The sequence below is a fragment of the Vicugna pacos genome, chromosome 20 (genome assembly GCF_048564905.1).
Source record: "Vicugna pacos chromosome 20, VicPac4, whole genome shotgun sequence".
Lineage (NCBI taxonomy): Eukaryota > Metazoa > Chordata > Mammalia > Artiodactyla > Camelidae > Vicugna > Vicugna pacos.
In genome coordinates, this window is record NC_133006.1 from 41,469,871 (window position 1) to 41,483,275 (window position 13,405).

The window sequence follows — 13,405 nt, forward strand, 5'->3', positions numbered from 1 at the left end:
CCGCCATGAAGCCTTCACCCTCATGACCTCATCACCTCCCAAAGGCCCCACTTCCAGCACCATCACCTCGGAGGGTTGGGATTTCAACAAGAACCTTGGGGCAGCACAAGCGTTTGGACCATAGCCTCTACCTGCTATCTGACTTCATGTGTTTGGAATCGTTTTTGTAAATGCAACTAAAAATAGCAGGTTTCCTAGAGAGAACTTCCAGGTAGTGAGAAATGGGGCTGCTTGCTTTGAATGATCGTGAACATGTCTATTTGAAGGATTTTTTTTTCTTTTTAATCCTCCTGACTTCCAGCCGCTCTGATGTAGGTGACTCTGAACTTCATTACTTCTAGGTTTGGTATTCTTTAAAACTTCAAAAAAATTTTGTTGTGGCAAATTATACATCACGTGAAATTGACCTTATTAACCATTTCTAAGTGTGCGCGTCAGGAGTGTCAAGTATACTCACCTTGCCATGCAACCAGTTTCCAGAACTCTTACTTCTTGCAAAGCAGAAACTCCCCATGCCCACCCCCCCAGCCCCTGCAGACGCCGTTCTGCTTTCTGTCTCCATGAATCTGACGGGTCTGGGAGCCTCAAATGGATGGGATTGCACTGCAGTTGTCTTTTTGTGACTGGCTTGTTTCACTTAGCATGATGTTCTCAAAGATTGGTATTCTTTTATTCTACCTTTAAAATAATATTTCCTCCTAACATCCAAGGGTTAACCCATTTAAACTCCGAAAAAATCATCAATAGAATTTTAAAAAGATTCTCTAAGCCTGGACGTTTTAAATACAAATGTGTATCTGGAAAACACCGTATTGCTCGTAGCAGAGTGGGACGTCTCAGAGGCGAAAAATCAAATGGACCGAGGCCTCCCTGGTGAAGGAAGAGGGGTCGTGTTAAGTGGTGCCAGCTGGAAACCTCATGTACAGCAGGGAGCTGAGCCCGCGGGCCTGGAGCCAGGGGCAGGGGACGCTCTGCAGATGTGCCCGTGGTCACGCTGCTCCCTGGGGCTGTGGCAACAGCTGCCGGTGGAGTGGGGCTGGCAGCCGCTCCGGAGGGAGACGTCTGCCCGGGCTGTCGCGGAGCGGGAGGGCAGGAGGCAGCTGCAGAGAAGCGAAGACAAGGACGGGGCGCGGCTTTCGAAAAGCCCACCCTCCACGTCCTCGCCTGCCCCCCACCCCCAGCACAGGCCCCCAGGTGGGTCAGGGAGCTCGGAGGAAATGTTTTCGTCCTAGGCAGCTGCCTAGCCGTGTCGCGCAAATGCTGGAACCAGGCGGACTGGGTGGGAGCACCAGGCTGTTCGTCTCATAGACCTTCAGAAGCTCCTTGGAGTTTCCTTGTGTCTCGGCAGTCAAGCAAATAATCTCTTAAGAACCGTGACACCAGCTTTTTCAAAGAAATGCAATTTGCTACTGTCAATAACACGGATTTCCCACCCTGAAGAGCCAAGTGTTTTCTCGCTGTTTATCAAACCTTTACACGCTGGTGACTAATGGAAAATACAACAGCAGTTTGTTACTGTTTGGACGTTGTTTCCGATCAGAAGTGACGCAGGGACGGAGGGGCATCAGTTAGGATTGCACTCAAAATTTATTCCCTCTGGAGGGAGTGTCCACGTGCTCACGTAGCAATAGGTTAATGTGTGCAGCCTTTATAAGTGATTGATGCAGTAATTTTCACTTTAAAAAACTGTGTTCCCATCCATCAGCTCATTTGGGCGTCAGGAGAATGTTGATGGTATTGCTTCCGTTGGTGAGAACGAGGCTTACAGAAGAAATGGCTTGTCCGCGGCTATGTAGGAAGTCAGCGGGGGCTGAAATATGGGTCTCCCGACTCCTAAAGCAGAGCTTTTCCCATTAAACTGTACTTGAGAAGAAGAACGTGTAAAAGCCCTAGCAAGAGGTGAAGAGGCGATTTCGTTCTCCTACTAACTGGAAGGGCTTCCCCCACTCCCAACCCAGGCAGTCCTGAGATGTCACGTTCGTGTTTACTTGGAAATCAAGGGCAGATACCTATCAGGCTGAACTATATAAAACTTCCATTTTAAAAAAGCTTGAAGCAGTCAGATATCAACAATTTCCTGTCTCAAAGGAATCAGCCTCCCCACATTTCTGCAGGCGGCGTTTCCCGGGCAGCGTCAAAGGGTCTGCGTTGTTGGCCAGTTTGGCCGGTTGCTTCCCTCTCCACTCTGCTGCCCCTTTCTCTGAGCTGCCGAGGCAGCAGATCATTATTTTCGTGGCCTCCATAACCAAACGGAGCCAACCGTAGAGGCAGCCGGCCAAACTGTGCAATTAAACCCGGACCAGGCGATTCAGGGTCACGTACAGATGACTCACAAGTGACCAGCCCACAAGAATTCCAACAGGTCTGACCGGCCCCTTGTTCCTGCTCATCTTGCCTGGAAAGGGAATTCAGGCAGTGTTCTTTTCCATTCATCTGGCGTCCGTTCGCATGTGTCCTGGTGAGTGGGAGACAGCTGAGTTCCAAGGCTGTTGCAGGGGGACGATTAGGAAGTGAGGAGGGTGTCTTGGCCGGGTGTCAGGAATGGAGGAAGGGGCAGTGAGTTGAGTGGCTGAAGAGACACACATTAGAGCCATTCATCCTTCCCGCTCCGCGGAAGCTGCAAACTCGCACCCCTGGCCCGGCTTCCCACCATCTGGAGCGAAACCAGGACGCTCCCACCCGGGGTGGAAGGGCTCCCAGCAGGGCCAGGCTGGCAGAGGGGCCGCGGCCGCGCTGCAGGCGCAGCGCCGCCAGCCTCCGCGTCGGTGGGGAGCAGCGGGTGGCTTTCTGAGCCTGCCTTTCTGGTTACGCGGTGCTTTTGAGACGGGGCACAAAGCCATGGAGCCCAAAAGTGGCTTTGGAGGAGCCGTGTTTTGAAGGCTCTGCACCCAGAAGGTCTCGCTGTCCTTTTCTCTGGCTCTGTTTTCCCTTTGCCCCCGACGTGGGCAGCGCTCAGGCCGAAGAGCCCGGATTCCCGCAGCAAGATTACAGACCCGGCGAGCTAAAGTTAGCAAGCCGGCCCGGCAGCGGCCGCAGTCCCGGCTCCGGCAGCGCAGCACCCGCTGGAGGGAAGCAGGGACTTCCGTACGCCCACGAGCAGCGCTGGGAGGCCAGCTCTCTGGGAAGGATACAGGACGACTCTGATTTGTCACATCTGCCGATGGCCGTGATGTAAAAATACTCCCACTGTGGCCAGTAGTTTAATAACCGGTTTGCAAAGCTTCTAGATGTTTGATAATCTCTCCTGAGCCCAGACGGCATGAACGCAGCGTGATTTGGTGGCTTAAACCCTAGAGTTGGACAAACGCACGAGCAGAGCTTAGGTCTCAGGGCCGACCTGTCCCCTTTTTCTCCTAGTCTCCCTCCCTTCCTCCCAAGCTCTCCTAAGGGCGCTCCCTGGACCAGTCACTGCTCAGAACAAGGGCCCCAGGCTCTGACCTTTAACACTGTGCCCACCCAGTCACATCACAAAGCACCCAGAGCCCCAGGACTTCCCAGACAGCCTCTCACACCGCTGGGCTCTCAGCTGCCCTCCCTGCGCCCAGGCCAAGGGCTTACCGGCCAGGAGGCCGCTACATGTCCCCTGTAGGGTCACTGTTCGGGGTTCCCCCATGCTGGAGCGTGGGTGGCCTCAGGTGCCTCCCCTGGCGGGCCCAGTGCATAGTCTGAATACCGTCTCCCTGAGTGGGACTTCGGTCAAGCTGACAGGGAGGTAGGACCCGGCTTTTCTGTAGGACGGGCTTATTCAGAGAGAAATCCCCACGATTCCCAGCTGAAAGAGTTCAGCGTTTGGCAATAAGTTTACCTTCCAGTTATGCAAACAAGAGGGTTGTGTCATCTGCATTTTGGCGAACACACTGTTTAAGCAAGCCTCAGGTGCCTTACGTGCAAAACGGAGTGACTGAGCGAACCCGTCCCTATGGCGTCCGTCCGTTCTGCGCTTCTGGGATCCCGCGGCTGGTGGAGGCATGCCTCTCCACTCTTCCCTGTATGGCTTTCAGCCCCTTGATGTACATGACCATTGTTTTTGTGCCCCTGGGACACTCAGCATTCCACTAAGCATCGTTATTTAGCTGTGCCACAAATAAACTGGTCTTTTCACTAAGTAAACTGGAGGGCGTGCTAGGCTGAACCAGTACTCTTCTGCACACCTTCTTCAGAACCTCTGCTAGTCCCGGTGCACTGCACACCTCCAAAAGGGGGACAGTGCTCATGGGTTCCCAGCCTTTTTGACCTCAAATCGTTTTTTGTAAGGACACTGTATCAGCCTTCCAGAACTGCTGTAACAAAGTGCCACAAATCGGGTGGCTTAAAAACAACAGAACTTAATGTTTTTCATGGTATTGGAGGCTGGAAGCTCAAGATCAAGGTGCTGGCAGGGCCACGTGTCCTCTGAGGGCTCTGGGCTGAGTCTGTCCACGCCTCGCCCCCAGCCCGTAGGCACATCACCCAGCCTCTGCGCCTGTCACCACAGGGTCTCCCGGGGTGTGTCTGGGCCTCTCCTCTCCCAGGACAGCTGCACAGACACCAGCCAGACTGGGTTCTGACCACCCTGACTGAATATGACCTCATCTTGACCACATCTGCAAAGTTTCCCTTTCCAGATACAGTCACATTCACAGTTATCAGGGGTACAGACGTCAACAGATCTTTTTGGGGAACACAGTTCAGCCCACAACAGACAGCTATTGAAATTTCCTAAAACTGGTACTCCAATGAACACATTTTGGGAAATGCTGTCCCAGGAACTTGAAATGTCATTAGAATTCACTAACCAGGTACATGGCCCAGCCCTTAGGTCAGAAGTTAACCGTGGAGGGGAGAAGTGGCCACGAGGAAGTGCGAAGGGGCAGGGTCACAGCTCCTCCCCCAGCTCAGGAAGTCCTCTCCCCGATACGGCAGAACACAGAGATGGAGGCGAGGCATCGGGCAGCCTTCTCAACAGCCTCCTTAAAGATGTGTTTCTGGAAGGTCCCCAGTGCCCTGCTTCCATCAGCCCTGACTGTATTCTTTGGGAGAGCTGTCCTCGTTCTGATCCATCCGGCCAGGGAGATGCAGAGCCGAGCTTTAAGCTGAAGCCCTGCCTGTCCTTCCCCAGGGCATCGCCATGCCTTTCTGATAACCGGCCCCTCCTGCTGAGACGTGCAGCTGTTCCGGGTCTTGCAGCTCACCCGATGCCTTGCCTCCACTGGTTTGCACATTCATAGAGGGAACTGGGGGCCAGGGTGAGGGGACTGTCCCTGAGCTGGGAGGCACACAGCCCTGCACCCTGCAGGAACACGCTCAGCCCAAGAGGGTCGGCTCTGCACCTGCAGTCTTGTGTCTTCCTCAACCTGGGCGCCTCGTCTAGGTGTTACAGGGGCCTGCAGTCCACCTGCTTAGGGCCCAGTCCTTCCCCGAGACGCTGTTTTCCCGGAGCAGGGCTCTGACTCCTTGAGTCCTAGGCAGCTGCCATCTCGGTGGGATTTGGCTCCCACTAGTCTTCTCAAGTCCCTGATGCTCCCAGCTTTGAGAGTCACTCCTTTGCCAAATCATTACAGCCCCAAGAGCCCTGTGTTGAAATGCTTATGCCCTGTGAGGACTCACCCATTCACCGCTAGCCTGGTGCCGCCCCTTCCAGAGCCGGTGGCAGAGCGGGAACGTCCCCTGAGGGCTGGGCCCCTGCTGGTGTGCCCCTGGGCACAGCACTCACCCTCCTGAGGAGCAGCGCTCTCATCAAACCAAGGCAGGCTTTCATCTTTCCCCCACATATTTCTACAGGATTGTGGCTGGGATCCCTGGAGACAGCAGACAAGAAGTTGACTTTTGTACAGCAAAGCGCATTTGGCAGCGTGCGAGACAGTGCCATCACTGCTGCTGGAAGAGACGTGTGGGCCCGCCCTCCGGGACCGCAGCGCGCCGGCAGCCAGGGGCAGGGTTTGGGGGAGGACAGCGCTGCCCGTGGAGGCCCCGCGGAGGTGGGGCGCTGCGGCGGCGAACTCCTCCTGTCCTGCAGCTCCGACCCGTCGTGGGAACCTGCAGAGCCTGAGCGGGGAGCGGAGAAAACTAAAAGGGAAATGCCAGCCAACTTCAGTTCACCCCGTTTTGCTAGGAGCCAGCTCAGCCACCACCACTGAGCTGGGGCATGAAGAAACAGCAACCCTCCACCAGCTCCTGCGTGCGTACATCAGACTCAGCGAGAGGATGGGCCGCTGACGAGAGTAACACAGACCAGCAGGCAGGGCGGGAGACTCCCCAGAGGAAGCAAGGAAACAGTTTGTGCGCTGGGCCTGGCCTCCTGGGGTGGACTGGTGACAGGCACTGGGCATCCGAGGGTGGCCCCGGGTGTGGTGCCTGAGGGGCCAGCAGAGCACCTGCAGCCAGGCCTCGGGGAAGCTGGCTTGTGCACGGGAGCAGGACCTTAGCCTTGCAGCCAGGCTGGTGAGGCAGGCTCAGTCCAGAACACTTCCTTCTTTGGGGGCCGCATGTCCCTTGTGGTTAGGGAGATTTGGACACCTGCTTCCTCGGGTGCCCCTTCTGTGGCCCAGGCTCTGCCTTGGCTGTCTTCCCAAGAGGCGTAGACAAGTCACACTGCCTCTCTGTGCTGCCCTGCTCATCTCCATGGAATGAGGGGGCCAGCCTAGACGGCCTCTAGGATCCCTTCCGGCATGGCATCAGGTTGCTCAATGATCCAAAACTAATTTCTAAGGAGCTCAAGAAACAGTATGGTATATGTGACTGGAGCCTGTGGGATGGGAGTATACAGATTTCCCGAAATTATAAAATCTTATTAAAACCAAATACTGAAGTACGGCATGCCTCAAAAAATTAAAGAATTATCATATGACCCAGAAATTCCACTTCTGGGTATACACCCAAAAGAACTGTAAGCAGAGACTCAGACCATGGCACACCAGTATAGCAGCATTATTCACAACAGCCGAGCAGCGGAAACAACCCAAGTGTCTGCTGAAGGATGAATGGAAGCAAGAAGTGATGTATACACATAATGGGAGATTATTTAGAATAAGGAAGGGATTCTGACACATTCTACAGCCTTGAGGCCATTATGCTCAGTGAAATAAGCCAGACACAAAAGGACAGATGCTCTCTGATTACACTTATATGAGGTGCTTAGAATAGGCAGATTCATGGAGACAGACAGGAGCATGGTGGTTGCCAGGAGCGGGGAGAGAAGGAAGTGGGGAGCGCGTGTTGAGTGGATGCAGAGTTTCAGTTTGGGAAGGTGACAGCGTGCTGGGGGTGGATGGTGGTGGTCGTGTACAGCAACGTGAATCTGCTTAATGCCACCGAACTGCACCCTTAATAATGGTTAATTTATGTTATATACCTTTTATCAGAATAAAAAAGCAAATACTGGAATATTTGTGCATGTTAACATTTTTAAAAATTTGGTATACAAAATGATGATGATAAAGCATAATTTGTGCTGGTTTGTAGCTCTCTTACTGATGTGAAGAATGAAACCAATCACTGAATAATTAATTTAAAAAATCAATGAAAGTGGAGAATTACTAAAAATGATGCTTCTATACTATATTGTAATTTAACTTAAAATGGCTAAATGTACATTTACTCACCAATCTTAGTGTCTTTTTCTGTGTGCATGGGTTTGCTGAGTGGAGTTCAGCATGGTCTTCCTTGTGTAAACCACACCCAGGGTGTATCACTTGCAAATTCTAGGTTCAGGATCCTCAGCATGGAGTAGTAGCTTAGAGACACTTGTGAATAAGGATGAAGGCAGAATTCTAGATTTTCTTCTCACTGCCACTTCTTTTACAACTGCATCGCCTCACCTAAGTCCGTATCTCTATCTCTACATCTATGTAGCTAACTCTCTGTCTATGTAAATATATTTAAGTAGCTAATCTTCATAAAGTTTTCCCAAAGCATTCAACATGTTTTGTTATGGAAACAAAGTAACAATTACAGCCAGGCTGAGCAGGCTTGGAGACACACACAGTTCCTAGTTTGTAAGCATAAGTGCAACGGGAGAAGGCAGAAGCGTGCAGTTCATCATAAAGTAAATGAAAAGACAAGCCATAATATGGGAAAAGATATTTGCGACACAAAAACAGATGAAGGACTAGGATGTCAAACATATAAAGAACTTAACCAAATCATTAAAAAAAAATAGAAATAACCTGATAGAAGAATGGGCTGAACACTTGGACAGGCATGAAACCAAGGAGGGAATCCAGACGGACGACACCCAGGAAAAGGGAGAGGCTCGACCTCATTGGTAATCAGGGAAATGCAAACTAAAACCTCAGCGAGGTAACATTACGTATGAGAGAGGCAAAAACTAAAAATTCTGAAAATTCTAATTGTCAGCGAGGATTTGGGGCAGCAGAAACTCTGGGGAAAGTTGTCACCTGCCAATACCTCTTTAGAAAGCAGCTTGCGCCGTCTGGGGAGATGGAAAGCACGCGCGCACCCTGTGGTGCAGCAGTCCCCCCTCGGGTCCGTACCCGGGGATGCGGCAGAGTACATCCTGCTAGGATGCTCGTGGCCGCCCGGCTCACCTCGGCTGCCCCGGAAAACGACCCAGCACTCGCCACCTGTGGGATGGATACATAAATTCTAGTATGAAATGAAACACAATGTAACAAGAAAAATGGAGAAACTTACTGCCACACAAAACAACGGGAGTCAGTCTTCAGAACATAATATTGAGCACTGCAAGCAAGACAAAGAACACATTGCGATCACATCCATTTCAGGCTGAAAAGCAGGTGAAACTAAACTTTGGGGTATCGTGGTGACGTATACATAGATGGCCACGTTTGGGAGTGTTGCGGGCCTAATGTTTGTGTTCCCCCCCAGATGCATGTTGAAGCCGTAACCTGCGCTGGGATGGAATTAGGGGGTGGGGCCGTGGGGAGGGGATTGTGCTGAGGTGAGGTCGGGAGGCCACGTGGAGCCCTCCTGATGGGTGATGAGATGAGACATCGGAGAGTGTCCGCTTCCTCTCTCCGCCTCGTGAGGACACAGCGAGAAGGCTGCGAGGTCTGTGAGCCAGGAAAGAGGCTCGCGCCAGAAGCAGACCACGCGGACGGGCTGAGCTTGGACTTCCAGCCCAGAGCTGCGACGAGTAAATGTCTGTTGTTGAGCCTCCAGTCTGTGGTGCTTTGTTACAGCGGCTCAGGCAGACCAATGCAGGGGTTGGGTGTGTTTTCAATGGGAGGGCACAAGGGGGCTTCTGGGAACACAAGAATGCTCTCTGATCAGTCATTAAATCCCACGTGTATGTTTTCTTCATGTAAACGTATGTAAATTTCAATGCAACAGTTGACACTAAGAATGAAAAAAGAAGTACGTGTGTGTGCCAGCAAGTAGCGTCTTTGACATCTGGCTTCTTTGAAAAAAAAGTTAACTTGTTATGATTTTTTTTGTCGTCTTAGTTTCTGCTGTACAGCATAGTGATCCAGTTATACATAAATGTGTATATGTTACCTTTCATACCCTTTTTCACTATGGATCATTAAAACTTACTGAGTATCGCTCCCTGTGCTGTCCAGTGGGACCTGGCTGTTGCGAGGCCTGGCTGCCTGGCCGTGGCACATCTTATGAGGGGACAGGAGCAGGGGTTCATCTGGCAGCAGGGCCGGGTGGAGCGGGGCTGCTGGACAGGGGAGGGGCACCTGAGGAAACATGATAAACATGAGACACCGACACATGCAGGCTGAGAACAGAGGTTCCAAGGAGTTAGGCTCACACTTTCTTTTCCATTTTTCATTGTTTATTACCTAAGCCGCACTATGACACAACTAATGCGTTTCCCTCGTTTTGGTGACAGTTCTGTTGCGTTCCTACTCTGGCCCTGCCTTCGTCTTTGGGAGAAAATGAGCATTTTCTGGATATTTATAGGTGTAATTTGGATAAAGGCAGGGAAAGGAATTGCATTCAGAAACAATCTCATGACAATATATAAAACATAATAAAGGGATGTAATCCCACAGACGATTCAGAGCCTGCCTCCACTCTCAAAGGACCCCATCGAAGCTGGCAGTCTCACACAGAAGCCTGGCTTCTGGCAGTGGAGCCTGCAGGCCCACTAAGGGAGGAAGGGTGCTGAGTGACCGCTTACTCTGATGACACGTTCCTCGCAGCCCCACCAAAGCTCTGCTGCGTCTCGGAGCTGTGGACCTGCGGGTCTGATGACTGAGATGCTGGGAGAAGAGGACCTGCTCTCTCTTCTGCTCCCTTCCCTGTTGCCCAGGGCCAACTCTGTTTCACTTCATTTGTGTTCAGTGTGTTTGTTTAATTAAATTCTTGAAAGCATCCAAACAGAGCTCAAAAGGGCTTTGAGAATTCAGAGGAATGAGACTTTCTTTTTAAAAAAAATTTATTTTATTTTACTTTTTATTGAGTTATAGTCAGTTTACAGTGTAGTGTCAGTTTCTGGTGTACAGCACAGTGCTTCAGTCATTCATGAATATACATATATTCATGTTCATATTCTTTTTCACTGTAAGCTACTACAAGATACTGAATATATTTCTCTGTGTTGTACAGTATAAACTTGTTTATCTATTTTATATATACCAGTCAGTATCTGCAAATCTCAAACTCCCTGTTTATCTCTTCCCACCTCCCTCCGCCTTGACAACAACAAGTCTGTATTCTATGTCTGTGAGTCTGTTTCTGTTTTATATATAAGTTCATTTGTCTTTTTTTTTTTTAGATTCCACATATGAGTGATATCATATGGTATTTTTCTTTCTCTTTCTGGCTTACTTCACTTAGAATGACGATCTCCAGGTCCATCCATGTTGCTGCAAATGGCATTATTTTATCATTTTTTATGGCTGAGTAGTATTCCATTGTATAAATATACCACAGCTTCCTTATCCAGTCATCTGTTGATGGACATTTAGGTTGTTTCCATGTCTTGGCTATTGTAAATAGTGCTGCTATGAATATTGGGGTGCAGGTGTCTTTTTGAAGTAGGGTTCCTTCTGGATATATGCCCAGGAGTGGGATTCCTGGGTCATGTGGTAAGTCTATTCCTAGTCTTTTGAGGAATCTCCATACTGTTTTCCACAGTGGCTGCACCAAACTTCATTCCCACCGGCAGTGTAGGAGGGTTCCCTTTTCTCCACAACCTTTCCAATGTTTCTCTTTGTGGACCTTTGAATGATGGCCATTCTTACTGATGTGAGGTGATACTTCATTGTAGTTTTGATTTGCATTTCTCTGATAATTAGTGATATTGAGCATTTTTTCATGTGCCTATTGGTCATTCATACATCTTCATTGGAGAATTGCTTGTTTAGGTCTTCTGCCCATTTTTGGATTGGGTTGTTTGTTTTTTTCTTATTTAGTTATATGAGCTGTTTATATATTCTGGAAATCAAGCCCTTGTCAGTCTCATCTTTTGCAAATATTTTCTCCCATTCCGTAGGTTGTCATTTTGTTTTGCTTATGGTTTCCTTTGCTGTGCAAAAGCTTGTAAGTTTAATTAGGTCCCATTTGTTTATTTTTGCTTTTATTTCTATTGCCTGGGTTGACTGCCCTAGGAGAACATTGCTGAGATGTATGTGAGATAATGTTTTGCCTACGTTTTCTTCTAGGAGATTTATTGTGTCTTGTCTTATGTTTAAGTCTTCAAGCCGTTTTGAGTTGATTTTTGTGTATGGTGTAAGGGAGTGTTCTAGCTTCATTGATTTACATGCTGCTGTCCAGTTTTCCCAGCACCATTTGCTGAAGAGACTGTCTTTATTCCATTGTATGTTCTTGCCTCCTTTGTCGAAGATTAGTTGACCAAAAGTTTGTGAGTTCATTTCTGGGCTCTCTATTCTGTTGCATTGATTCAAGACTTTATCTTTTTTTTTTAAATTGAAGCACAGTCAGTTCAGTGTGTCAGTTTCTGGTGTGCGGCATAATGTCCCAGTCATGCATACACATACATATATTTGTTTTCATTTTTTTCATTAAAGGTTATTGCAAGATACTGAACATAGTTCCCTGTGCTGTACATAAGACACTTTTTAAAAAACCTATTTTTATATATAGTGGCTAACATTTGTAAATTGGAATGAGACTTTCTGCAGGGTTATTTCTGCCTGGGACGGGGGAGGATTTCATGTGGGGAGGGCTGCAGATGAGGCTGGATTTGAGGGAGGAGGTCGCAGAGGCACAAGGCGACAAGGACAGTGCATGTTCGGCGGCTGTGGTGAGCTTGTTTGGCTGAGCCAGTGGAAAATTAAAGGGAGAGTGTTAAGCTGAAGTGGAAGTGAGGAGGTTCCTACATGGAAGAGCCAGAGACAGTTACAGGCAACGTGGAGGAGGAAGGATTTGAGGCAGAGGTTGTGCCTGGGTCAGAGGTCAGTCTGGTGGCAGTGCATAGACTGGACTGGACAAATGATTGGCCTGGAGCCCAGGGTTAGGGGGCTGGTACAGGAGGTCTGGGCAGGAGGTGAGCAGGGCCAGACAGACGGGGCTGGTAGAGCAGATGGGCAGGAAAGAACTGATGCCTAAGGGAAGAAAAGACGGGGCGTAGCTGCAGGATGGGTTGAAGGGTGCAGGTGGGGACAGATGGCTGAGGTCTGCAAGACCCAGTGACAAGGAGCATGAGGATGCCACGAATGGAAAAAAGAAGCTGGTGTGTGGGGTCACATAATGAGCTGTTTTCCACTTGCGGGGTTTGAGATGCTGGGGGCGCGTTGAGGTGGAAACATCCCACAGCTGGAAATTTGGAACTGGAGTCCTGGAAAGAAGTTGGAACTGGAGCAACAGACTCAGGAGACAAGAGCCTGGAAGTGAGTCCTGGATGTGGGCTGGCCCGGGCGGGAAGCTGTGTAGAGCAAGAGAAGAAGACAGGATTTGGTGAAGGTGCCTCTTTAGGAAGAAAGAAAAAGAAAGATATCATGAGTCAGAATCAAAGGATTACGTAAAATTGGATGAAGAAATGATTTGGCTTTTAGCCCTGTCCGTTCCGCCCTCCAGTGCCCAGAGCCAGCGCCATGTATGCTGCATTTCAGGATTGGACTGGTCCTGGGTTCTGTGAGGAAAACTCATCAGTTGTGGTTGTAAGTGGTTCCAGGGAGTTAACTTGCTGGTTGAATAGGCCTCTGCTACAATATTTATCTTTATTGCAGGTTGTGGCTAAAACCTGTAGCCAACTGCGGAGGGGAGGGCGGAGCCTTGTAAGCAGCAAGCGCCTGTAACTCTGCGCGAGAAGGGCCGACAGACCGTCCGTACAGAACCCTTAGTGTGTGTCGGTCTCTGCGCAGAATTTTGCAAGCATTTTCTCCCTTACTCTCTAATTCACTTGACCAGGTATTAACATCTTCTCAACTGACAGAAAAGAAACTGATACTCAGAGCACAGGGGACAAAGCTAGGAGGCAGCAGAAGTCCGGAGTCCGGGCAAGCTCACCCCGCAGCCCTGACTACGACCT

At 49.9% G+C, this 13,405-nt stretch overlaps 1 long non-coding RNA gene across 1 annotated transcript; it reads left to right on the plus strand.

The window, feature by feature from the left end:
* The first annotated feature begins 865 nt into the window (after nucleotides 1-865).
* LOC140687844 (uncharacterized) lies at nucleotides 866-7,362 on the plus strand. Its single transcript, XR_012062470.1, has 2 exons — nucleotides 866-2,458; nucleotides 5,761-7,362. It is a non-coding gene; the product is annotated as an uncharacterized lncRNA (long non-coding RNA).
* The last annotated feature ends 6,043 nt before the right edge of the window (nucleotides 7,363-13,405 follow it).